At 38.6% G+C, this 13,104-nt stretch overlaps 1 pseudogene; it reads right to left on the bottom strand.

Moving 5' to 3' along the window:
- Positions 1 to 3,156: 3,156 nt before the first annotated feature.
- LOC123600488 lies at positions 3,157 to 11,831 on the bottom strand (annotated as a pseudogene).
- Positions 11,832 to 13,104: the final 1,273 nt, after the last annotated feature.

Below are 13,104 nucleotides of genomic sequence, written 5' to 3'. Positions count from 1 at the left end.
TTTCTATAAAATATCAAAGCTCAGGGGCGCCTGGGTGGCGCAGTCGGTTAAGCGTCCGACTTCAGCCAGGTCACGATCTCGCGGTCCGTGAGTTCGAGCCCCGCGTCGGGCTCTGGGCTGATGGCTCAGAGCCTGGAGCCTGTTTCCCATTCTGTGTCTCCCTCTCTCTCTGCCCCTCCCCCGTTCATGCTCTGTCTCTCTCTGTCCCAAAAATAAATAAATGTTGAAAAAAAAAATTAAAAAAAAAAAAAATCAAAGCTCAACTTTGTATATGCAAGTCAATTTAATCAAGGTTATATGTTTGTAGTTATATTAAAGAAAAATTACTTGTGTTTTAGAATTATAAGAGACAAGTAACACAGGATTATTTATAACAAAGCCAGAAGCAATTGTCTTCCTGGAATGTTTTTATCGGAGGGAGGCAAGCTGTTTTTCCTCTGAGGAAACCCATAATCATGCAATAAACACAGTGCCACTTGACTAATGATTTAAGTGCATTTGAAAATAATGCACTTACTCTTAGAGATCTTCTTACATTCTTAATTTTTTAAAGATATTACCTTGAAAAGTTTACATTTAAATAAATATTCTTATCTTTATAAACTTTCATCTTAGGTCTGTTTCTAATATGCTCTTGCATTGCCCCAGGGCAAGGCATCCACTCTGTTCTAATGCAACATTGTATCATCAAAACATTACTTCTATTATACAGAAGGTGAAGCCGAGGCTTTAGAATTTTCCTTTTCAAAAATAAACTTTGCTCACTGACAATATGTTATCTCCTAAAATTAAAAGTGTATTCATTGGGGCACCTGGGTTGCTCAATCGGTTAAGTGTCTAGCTCTTGATTTTCACTCAGGTCATGACCTCGTGGTTCATGAGATTGAGCCCCACGTCTGGCTCTGCACTGATGGCATGGGGCCTGTTTGGATTCTCTCTTTCCCCCTTTTTTGGCCCTCCCCTGTGTAATGCCCGAAGTTCCGAAACCTCCCACAAAAGTCCACCAGAGTCGTAAGTCAAAGCCAAGCGGCAAGGGTCGTTTATTGCAGGTTCGAACCCGGTCCTCTGCGCACTCGTCGCCGGTGACGCAAGAGGCCTCGATCAGGGTCGGTACAGCGTATTTATAGACAGGGACAAACAGCATAGGTGAGGTTTCAAATTATGAGGGTCCTGACTGGTCGATTTTAAAGTAAGGACATTTGTTGTTTTCTGATTGGGTGTCCTTTGTCCGTTACTTGTGGTGGGAGAGAAAAAGGGGAAGGGGGAAGGGGAGGAATGTGTTAAGCAAGCAAGATTACAGAAGCGAGAAATGCCGGTTAGTTTATGTACAATCACTCATCCCATTACATATCAGACTACATTTAGGAAGGTTTACAACCCATTCTACTATACAGCGGGTTACATTCAGGAAAGGTCTCACAATGCTCATAGCAAACAGCAAGCAAAACAGACTTCTCAGCAATTGTATTTCTTATCAAAGATCCATAATAAGCAGACAAGAGAACCTAGCTTTAAACTAAGGTAGGGCTGTCATTTGGATTGTTCCTTTCACCCTGCTCATGCTCTGTCTGTCTCTCTCTCTCTCTCTCAAAATAAACAAACAAAAAATTTAAAACAATTATTTAAAAAGTGTGCTCATTATATTTTAAAATAATTATAAATTTATATCAATTATAGTTTAATTTTTTTAAGTTATATTTTATTTTTGAGAGAAAGAACATGAACAGGGAAGGGGAAGAGAGAGAAAAAGAGACATATTCCCAAGCAGGCTCCATGCTGCCAGTGCAGAGCCCAATGCAGGGCTTGATCTCACAAAAAATGAGATCATGACCTGAGCTGAAATCAAGAGTCGGAAACTCAACCAGCTGAGCCACCCAGGCGCCCTCTATATCAATTACAGGGTTTTTGTTTTGTTTTGTTTTGTTTTCTGTTTTTTAACATTTATTTATTTTTGAGACAGAGAGAGAGCACGAATTGGGGAGGGTCAGAGAGAGGGAGACACAGAATCTGAAGCAGGCTCCAGGCTCTGAGCTGTCAGCACAGAGCCCGACACGGGGCTCAAACTCACAAACTGCGAGATCATGACCTAAGCCAAAGTCGAATGCTCAACCAACTGAGCCACCCAGGCGCCCCTCAATTACAGTTTTAAGACAAAACTATATGCTAATTATTTCCACATGTGCATAGAAAATTCCACGGAACTCAAATGGAAGTCTCATCCATACAATGAACTGCCATAAACTCAGAAAGTATATTTGTTCTTCAAGTGCTTCTCTTATATTCTACACAATGCATAACCAATATAGGACTATCAGAAATACTAGTTTCACCTCCGTCCACTACATAGTTAAGCATGTACATTTATGGCCAAGAAGAAGATGCAGGAACAAGCTGGTTTTTGTTACAGAGAAAAGCAGAAGAGCCATGCAAGATGCATGACAAGAAGACCTGAGACACGAACTGACAAAGTGTGAAATGTAACAGGGACAAAGATAGGAGTTTTGACATAAATGACAACCCATTTCTCACTTACCTCTGATGCCTCAGGCTTCAAATCAGAGGAAAGATTTTGTAGCATGGAGAATCAGCAGGGGCTACAATCCAGCATGGCTATCATACAACAGAAGTGATGGGATAAAAAAAATAAATCAAAGATTAAGGGATTAGTATTTAATACCAGCTGATTAAAGACAGAGAAATACCACATGCACTAAGCTTCTTTTTCTATTAAATAACACATAAGTGATTTGTTATTTAATAGTTGTCTTTTTTTTATCATTCAACTTTTGTTTTAATGGGTCTCAAGATTCTGTCTTGACCAAGAATTTTGGTCAAGTTGTTTCTATTAAAAGGTACTGATTTTAAAAACTAATAACTTAAAATGGCCACATAGACACAGACACACACACACACACACACACACACACACACACACACACACACAAATGGTCCACAGAACGTTCTCCTTTCCTTCTGAAGGCTCTATAACATATTGTGATCATTCACAGTCTTTTACTTTAAACTTAAATGGCTACTTGACACAAACAGTTCTGAGACCTTTCTCCCTCCATTGATTAAGCCTGGGGTAGCAGATATTGGAGACAACATTCATCTAACCTTCTGAGCTCTCTAGGCAGGCTTGGTGCCCTTGCCAGCTCCAGCTGCCTTGTTGTCCACTGCTTTGATGACACCCACAGTGACTATCTATCTCATGTTACAAACAGTAAAACAGCCCAGAGGAGGATAGGTAGAGAACCTCTCAACATGCATAGGCTTGCCAGGAACCATATCAAAGATGGCATCATCACCAGATTTCAAGAACTTGGGGACATCTTCCAGTTTATTCCAAAAACGAGGATCAATCTTCTCCTTCAGCTCAGCAAACATGCAAGATTTGTGAGCTGTAGGACAACCCAGCACAGGTGCATATCCAGCACTGATTTGGCCCGGATGGTTCAGGACAATCACCTGAGCCATGAAGCCAGCCACTTCATTGGTGGGTCATTTTTGCTGTCACCAGCTACATTGCCATAATAAACATCTTTGACAGATACATTCTTGACACTGAAGCACACACTGTCCCCAAAAGAGCCTCACTCAAAGCTCCATGGTTGCTTTCAACAGACTTTACTTCAGTTGTAATAAAGGTGGCCACCATTCTAGGTTTAAGAACACGGGTGTCCACTCAGCCCACAGGGACAATATCAATGCAATTTTGCAGATGTCCTGGAGGGGCAGACACAAGGGCTTGTCAGTTGGATGAGTTGGTGACAGAATGCAATTCAAAGCTTCAAGCAGCATGGTTCCACTAGCACTGCCATCCTTACAGGTGACTTTCTATCCCTTGGACCAAAGCATGTTAGCACTTAGCTCCAGCATGTTGTCACCATTCCAACCAGAAACTGGCACAAATACTACTGTGTGACAGTTGTAACCAATTTTTTTAACGTAGCTGCTGACTTCCTTAATGAATTCCTTGTATATTTTCTGGCAGTAGAGTGGCTCACTGCAATCCATTTGGTTAACACCAACAATGAGTTGTTGCACACGGAGTGTGTAAGCCAGAAGGGCATGCTCATGGGTCTGCCCATTCTTGGAGATACTGGCTTAAAATTCACGAACACCAGCAGCAACAATCAGGACAGCACAGCCAGCCTAGAGGTGCCTGTAATCACATTTTTGATAGAAAGTATCTGTGTCTTGGGGCATCGGTGATGGTCACAAAACACTTGCTGGTCTTGAATTTCCACAGAGAGATATCAAAGGTGATGCTGCATTCAGCTTTCAGTTTATCCAAGACACAGACATGCTCAAAGGAGCCCTTTCTTACCTCAGCAGCCTCCTTCTTGAATTTTTGGATAGTTTGTCAAGCCCACCACATTTATAGATCAGATGACCAGTAGTGGTAGACTTGCCCAAGTCTCCATGTCTAATGACAATGATGTTGATATGATTCCTTTCCCTTCCCGTTTTGGTGTAGGTTTACAAGTGGTTTTCATGACACCTGTGTTCTGCCAGCAAACCCACTGTGACAAAGTAAGAGCTCTATTTTATTTCTCACTGAATGCATGTAATGAAATTCTCATATTTGACCCACCCAGGATATTCATATAACAAAAATAGTTACCAGTTCTCATACATTTGGAGAGAAAGACATTTTTCCCTCATGATCAATTTCTATCAAATTAAGAAGATGCATGTGACAAAGTGGCTTTTAACATTGTCCTCAGTTTGACTAAACTCAAGGCTTCTTCCTGACCAAAGGAACTTCCCTTTTTGTAGAGTATTTAGTTTGGAAAACTGGTAACTGTAAATTATTTCCCTGTCCCTTTGAGATATACGCAAATCTTTTTTTTTTTAAATGATCTTGCCAGTTTTATGACCCAAGATTGTCAAGTATCTGGAAGCAACTCCTGTAATCACCAAGAAAAATTAGAGCCTGTATCACACATCTCTGTTAAGAAAGCAGGAGCCTAGGTTCAGTGGGTGTCAGTTAGCAAGGCTACTCACACAGAAAATCATTTGCAAACTCAGGAAAAATTCAATGTGGTGGACACATTCCATTAGTCAATCTCCTCTATCTGTACTAGCTCACCTTAGTGCTAAAAACAGAGAGAGAGAGAGAGAGAGAGAGAGAGAGAGAGAGAGAGAGAGAGTGAGAGAGAAAACACAACCTTGCAACTTTTGTTTCAATGGAACTGAGCCAGACTGAGTTCTGGCCTCTTTCCACTATTGCAATATTCTTGAATAAAGCCTTCCTTGCCAATTTAACTTTGCCCAGTGTAAAGTTTGTTTTGACATATGCATCCACATTTTGCATCTTCATAAGAAAACACAGCCATCATCCATTCAACATTCCTTGATTCAGAACTCACATTTATTCATTAATCTGGTACATGCAAGAGTCTTTCGAGTGTCGGGATAAAAAAATGAAATATCATCGCTCCTTATATTTTAATGGCCAGAAATCTTAAAATTCTATTTGTAAAGTGTATGTTGGAAGTAAAGATTCCTTTGGGAGAAAAAGGCTTTACCCAATCTGGAGCCTCATGATTTACTCAGGAGTTTTTCATTTGTTTATTTTTATTTATTTATCTTGTTTGATTGTTTGATTCTGCTGTTTATCTTCCCTGAGCCAGAATCCTGAAAAGGACCCAGACTCTCTTAACAAAGCTACAAACAGAAATTTCAGAAGGCTGGGTTTTTTTTACAATGATTTTGGTGTCAGGAGAAGAGTTTTATTCACTTCTTTTTGTGGTCATTGAATTATTTGCTTCATTTATATTCCTTTCAGCTATGAGCATGCAAATGCAAAGCTGAATAGGTGCTTTGTCTTTCTGCTCATCCCTTCTTAGAGAGGGAAATCTACTTTAAACTTTATGTGTAAGTGGCTGATGGAACAGCAGTGTGCTACCCCCAGAGATGTCAGCCACAGGACCCTATAGTCCTTCATACTGATTTGGGAGGAGGCAAAGGGACCATTGTTTTGAATTTGATACAACTATACAATTAGATCCTGTCCACTAGAGCCTAAACTTTACCTCTAGGGTATATACCTAAGCCATCATATTGTACCACCAGTGAGTAAAATAACAACTCAACTCTCTTAGAGAAGGAACAGAAGTACTTTAAAGAATGTGGCAGACATCAGACAGGTATACAAAGTGAGAGTACTTTCCAGGTAGTTTTTTTTCCCCTGAAGATGGTGTTATCTAGAATGAATATTTAACTTGGTAAAGTACATTCGTTATGACACTAATTCTAGAATAAAGAGCCACTTACCCTTTCCAAAGCCATGAGGAGAAAAATCTGCTACAATCAAGCTATTAATGACAGCTATTTAATAATGTTAAGCACTAACTCAAGAACTAAAGATAGATTTTGTACCCATGTGTCTTTATTTTGAAAGGATGAAGTGAAATCTGCTGAAGAGGCCAGAGAAATGGAGAGAAATTGGGAGTCACACGTCCTGATGTGTGACTCAGTAACTGAAAGGTAAAAAAGGATCACTTCAGCGGAATCTATGAAACAGATCAAAACTTCTGGAAGAAAGCATGAGAAAGAAGTAAAAGACAAAGGCCATTTACCCAGTGAAGAGTCTAATGAGGTTCAGGATGAGAGAAACCACCTACCTCCTGTGCACATTCTGATTATGTAGAAATTCTGGCTCAGCTCGGAGAGAACCAAAGCACACATGAAAAAAATATTAAATGAAAAATTGCTGAGACCTAGCAGTTTTATGTTGCCAATTAAAAAAAAAGTGTTTACTTATCTATTTTGAGGGGGGGGGCCACACACATGAGCTGGGGGGCACAGAGAGAGGGGAGAGAATCCCAACCAGGCTCTGCACTGTCAGCACAGAGCCTGACACAGGGCTCCATCTCATGACTGACTGTGAGATCATGACCTGAGCCGAAATCAAGAGTCAGATGCTTAACTGACTGAGCCATCCAGGAGCCCTGGATTTTTTTTTTTTTTTTTTTTTTTACATGTAAAGAAGAGAAGCACACTATGAGTATGAAAAGATGTTCATTGTAGAATTATTATTTTTAATAACTAAAAGCTCTAAATTACCTAAATATTCAAAAAGAGAATGACTGAGTAAATAATAGTTTAGTTATAATAAAAGAGAATATTAAGCAGATATTCAAAATCATGTTTAAAAACTTAATGACATAGAAATATCCAACCTAATTTTAGGAGACAAAAGCAGTAGGCAAAATACAATTTATGCTAATCACAAGTATATACAATATTACTTATATGTACATATAGATAAATATTAAAATTTGTGCTAAAATCGAAATATTATCCTTCCCTAGGTAAGGAGATTATGTATTTTTTTTCTTCTTACATATCTTTTCTACTTCAAATTCCTTGCACAAAAAAAACATTGTTTTTGCAATCAGAAAACAATCTTCACAAATTAAAAGCTATAAATTGCTGAGACTAAAATTTTGCTCTACATGTAAGGTAACCAGTCAGCTTGCCACAGCTTCACAGGTGTTGTCAAAGGCAAAGGTATTTATTACTCTTGACCCAGCAGCATGAGCCTCGTATTCACACTGGTCTCCTTGCCCCCAAGTCCCACAGGGGTAGGGCAGAAGATGCGGTTTAGGAGCAGGGACCCAGAGTTTATGAAATCTAGATCTCTGGAAGCTTCTAGCAAACCTGTCTCCAAAGGGAGACATTATCTTTATCATGCCCTTCAGGTAACAAATCTGTCCTCTGCACCAAAGGGAGATACTGTCTCTGTCTTTGAAAGCTGTTAGCTATAAAAACATCTTTGAAAAGATAGTTTGGAGCAGAACTCTCAATGCCTCTTGATAAAATAATTGTGCAGAAATACAACAGACACCTCAGAGGTATGTGCCCCACGACAAAACACATTTGCAAACTCAGTATCTACCATTTTTTTTTATTCTAAACCTCTTTGTAAAGGAAACAGTGTCTCCAAGACCTTATGTTTACAATTACTGATACTGCCATCGTGCTCCCCTTGCCGTGACTCTGCTTATCGAGTTCATCATAGGACAGCATTAGAACTCACTTTAAAGACCTACTAAGAACCTATAGCCCTGATTCCCACTTGTGACACTGCATTTCACTGCTAAAAAAACATAGGCTTGCCCTTTGGTTCTTATGCGTAGTTTCCAGTATCTATCACTCCCCAAAGGAATCTGTGGCAGAGGTTGTAGAACTCACACTACGAGGGGAAATCTTCCTACCCACCCTGATGTGTGATGGGGCCACTTTGGGTAACCAGCTCTTTTCAGCCAGTCAGAACCCAAAGATACAAAATACATTTCCAATACCACTAAGATATATTCTGAGATGACTGCTCTTATCCATAAAATAAATGAAAATATGTTGTTAGACAAAATAAAAGTTTCTGATGCTGGTTCACACAGATACAGCATGCCCGTCTCCAACAAATCAGAATCTCCTATTGGTCAAATGGAGTCCACTGGTAGCAGAGTCACTAAGTCACCATTCTTTCTGGCATTCAGGAAGTTGAAGTCCTCCTGAATTCTTGGATCTGTGTGTCTTTATTTTCTCTTTTTTCGAGAAAGAGATCAAAGTTAAGGTACCAGGAATGACACAGGCGAAAGTCACACCACCTACCCTAACTGCAATTTTGAAAAATCACTCAGACTCAGTGATTTTTCTTTTTCTTACTACCACCATGTCTAACTTTGCCAGTATCCTATTTGAAGAAAAAAAAAAAAAAAGATCTACAAAAGTAGCTAGAATTCCTAGAAAAGTCTAAGTAGAACTTCAATTTCCTCACAAAAAATAAACAAATAAAAACTGTAAATAGGTGAAGACATGTTAACTTGAGGGGGGAGTGGGAACCCTTTCACTGTGTTTCAAGTCATATCATCACACTGTACACTTTAAATCTATCTTATGATTCTATTTATCAATTATACCTCAATAAAGCTGGGCGGGGAGAAAGAAAAGCCTCTCTAGTCTGTCTAGAAAAGTTCATAAATAAAATCAAAATACTAAAATCATACAGCTTCTCTAAAATGCTCATGGCACCTACTTCTTGAAATAGGTGATTTCTGGAAATAGGCGATTTCTTGAAAAGGCAAGTAACAATTTACTATGATGGTAACTTGTAGGATTTGTAAACACCAATGTCTGAGAACAAAGAAGAGAATTAGTATGGTCTATGCTGATTATGAATTAGCTCTTCTCGTGTTTCTGTTCATATCTCCTATTAAATAAATGCTTTGGTTTAAATCCAATTAAAGATTTTATTGGTCCACAAAGCTTTCCTCTTCCCCAATCTATTATACTATCAATGGTTAAATAAATAAATAAAACGCTACACTATGAACAATGGTAGGAATATTGGTGATTTAAAAAAATGCTATATTTTTCATGCTCACATTTATGAAAAGTCAATAAAAATGTCAGAGAACAGAAGTAGACAATCATGTCCTTTTTTTCCTTCTTTGTCAATAGTGTAAATAGGCCCATATTTTATAAATATTTTTGTGTCCTACTTCATTTCACTTAGCCTGAACATTTTCCAATGTCATTACAAAGCTTTATTGTAACCAATTATTCAGAAGTAATATAACTTATGTAACTATTCACTTTTGGGTACTATTTATTTTCTTATTTTTCACACTTACAAAAAATAGCTGCCTATTTTTCCTGTTACCGATATTTTAGATCATAAATTGGAGACATGTTATTTCCTAAGCTAGATTCCAAGAAGCAGATTACTGTATTACTAAAGGATGGGGTCATTTCTAAGGCTCTAGATACCCTACTGCCAAATTGCCATCCAATATGTTGAATCTATTTGCACTTCTTTTGTGCTGCATGGGAATTTTCATCCCACTGGAGTCTTCTCAGAGCTCATCACTAAAATATTAGAAGAAAGATATTTTGTTTTTGTTAATTTTTGTTTGTTTGTTTATGTTATTTACATTTATTCATTTTTGAGCAACAGAGAGGGACAGAGCACAAGTGGGGTAGGGGCAGAGAGAGAGAGGGAGACACAGAATCCGAAGCAGGCTCCAGGCTCCAAGTTGTCAACACAGAGCCCAACGTGGGGCTCGAACTCACAAACTGTGAGATCATGACATGAGCTAAAGTCAGACAATTAACTGAGTGAGCCACCCAGGCGTCCCAAATGTTTATTTATTTTTGAGACAGAGAGACAGAGTGTGAGCGGTGAAGGGGCAGACAGAGATGGAGACACAGAATCTGAAGCAGGCTCCAAGCTCTGAGCTGTCAGCACATTCATTTTGGTTTTAATTTATATTTCTTTACTATGAATTAAAATTAAACTTTTTTTCTCTCATAAAAACGTACCATTCATATTCCTTCTTCAGCAACTTCTTAGTCTTTTATGATTGCAAAGGCTTTTTCGATCTCTATTTTATTCCCCTGTTCAGAGTGGTTAAGCTAAAAATCTGTATTTTTCTCTAGTCCCTTAATGTGAATTGGGTTGTACCCATCAGAAAGCATGAGTTCTGATGGAAGTGGAGGTTGATGCCACCTCTCTGCTGTGGTACCAGCAGACTAGCAGCTTCCAGAGCACGTAGATATTGGCAGTGCCCACTTTCGAAATTCTGTTGTCTACTCACCAGCTTCATCAATGTGGAGCACTTGTGACATCAACAGCAAAGTTTCTAGCAGAACAAAATTGGGATCCTGGCCATTCTCAAGACAAAAATCTTACTGTGGCTCTCTGCCGCAAGCCGAGCTATCCAACCAGCCTGATGGCAGGGCCCGGGCGGTGGATGGATCGGAACTGCAAGGCGGCCCACAAACAGAGAAGCTTCTTGTACTCCCACTTGTATGTAATTTGGCCTTAATAAAAGTACCTGGGGAACTGTCTGTTGGGGAATCGCCCTCGACAGACCCCCTGGGAAAAGAACCATTGGGAAAGAAATAAGGTTCCGCAAGGAAATTGTGCGGCCATACATTTAGCCCTTGCCACCCCCTATAAAGACTCCTCTATCTAAAGGAAGGATAGCCTCATACATTTCCCAGCCAAGGAAGGAACAAATGGATTTGAAAGCCCCACTCGGGTAACTAAGGAGTGTATCTATGGGCACAGGTCACTCCAACCTGTAGGCCCACTTGGCCCCCAGGAGGCATTCCAGATGATGATTGAACCTAGTAGGTTAAGGTACAGAATGGTTCATTAGTTCCCAGGTGCATTGTCTCTCTGGGAATGCATAAGGCGTGGGTTCCTAAGGCCCTCTTGGCCCCCTCCTGGAACCTCAGACCAAGGTGAATACTTTTGTTCTTCAAAACCACAAATGGTTCAGGGAAACAACTAAGAGGTCATGTCCCTGTAACTGTTCCACTTGAGGATGAGAGATAAATGACCTTTCATGAAAACAGCAAAGCAAATGCTTTATAGATTATACTAAACGTAGATACATAATGAAAACAATGAAAGAAATTAATCAATAAGCAAAGGGCAGGAGGGAACATTACGAGAAAACAATCATGTTATTCCTTAAAGGGTGATTACACAAAGGAACAATTTTAGAATTAGGTAATGCCAGAAAACATAGATGATGCTTGCTATAAGGAAATTGCTAGCAAATATAATGCCACGTTTGCCACAATAAAGTGGCCAGTACAACACATTGCTGTTGTCTGTGTCCATTTTTATTTTTGTTTTATTTTATTTTCACTTTTTCGCTGACGCCGTTCATCCTTCGGGAACCCCCAGACCTGCTGGAGCTGGACTCCGGCAGCTCTCTGAATCCCACTTCCCTAGCCATTCTGAAAATTTTGAAAGCACCTCTCTTAAATTTCTTTCTGCTAGAAATATCTGCAGCGATTTCCATTTCCTACACTGAAACATGGCTGATACATTGTCTATTCCTCAGGTCTTCAGGTTTCTGTCCTATGGCATAGTTTACTGAAAAATTTTAGTGACTTCTTTTGCAAAGCATTGCAAAAACAATTAATATTAAGTATTTGATAACCCTCTTCATAAAGGGTTTTTAACTACTATACCCTAGTATTACTATTAATATATCTATTAGTATTTATTCATTCCAGGATCTTAGATTTCTATATTCTGGATTCCAACTTTTCTCTAGACTACTCATTAATTCCCTTATTACTTTTTAAATTATGAGATACATTTTAGCTTTTGATACATTTAGAAAACATAAAGGTTATAGTTATTTTAGATTTTAAGTGTTTTTGTTTTTGTTTTTGTTTTTATCATTAGTGTGTTTTCTTACCTGTCAAAGAAGAATGTCCTTATTTTTCTTTAACATTTTTTTGGGGTACTCATATAAATTATTTTCTTCAGATGAACTTGAGAAATGTGTTGTCAAGTTCTAAAAACTAAGTCCTAAGCTAGTTTTAGAACGGTTAACATCTTTACATGGCTGAAACTTTCCATCCATATTCTTCATTTATCATTTATTCAACATTTTCATGTCTTAATAAAATATCATAGTCCTAATTTTCTTAAGATATTTACATTTCTTACTAAGATTATTCACAATCTTTTCTTTTTCATTGTGTATGTATTTTTTTTCTTTGTAATAATTCTTTATCCATTTCTCCCAACCCCACCTCCCACCTCTAGCAACCACGAACTTATATCTATAAAACTGTTTGTATTGGATTCTACACTGAAGAGAGATCATATGGTATTTGTTTTTCTGTCTGATTTCACTTAACATAATATCCTTGAGGTCCATCTATTTTGTTGCAAATGGAAAGATTTCATTTTTTATAACTGAATAATATTCCTCTGTGTGTGTGTGTGTGTGTGTGTGTGTGTGTGTGTGCGTGTGTGTGTACCACATCTTCTTTATCCACTTCCATTGACAGACACAGGCTTTTTTCATAACTTGGTTATGTAAATAATGCAGCAATGAACACAGGGTTGCATATATCTTCTTTTGCATTTATGCTTTTAAATCACTATTTTCATTTTCTTTAGATAAATACCCAGAAGGAGAATTGCTGGATCATAAGATAGTTGTGTATTTTTTGTAATTTTGTGAAGAACCTCCATAGTTCTTTCCATAGTGGCTACACACATTCCCACCTACAGTGCACAAGGGTTCCCTTTGGTCTACATCATCATTTCTTGTC

This window comes from Leopardus geoffroyi, chromosome D1 (assembly GCF_018350155.1).
Source record: "Leopardus geoffroyi isolate Oge1 chromosome D1, O.geoffroyi_Oge1_pat1.0, whole genome shotgun sequence".
Classification (NCBI taxonomy): Eukaryota; Metazoa; Chordata; class Mammalia; order Carnivora; family Felidae; genus Leopardus; species Leopardus geoffroyi.
The sequence above is the reverse complement of the archived record's forward strand: the minus strand, read 5'-3'. Positions and strand labels throughout refer to the sequence as shown.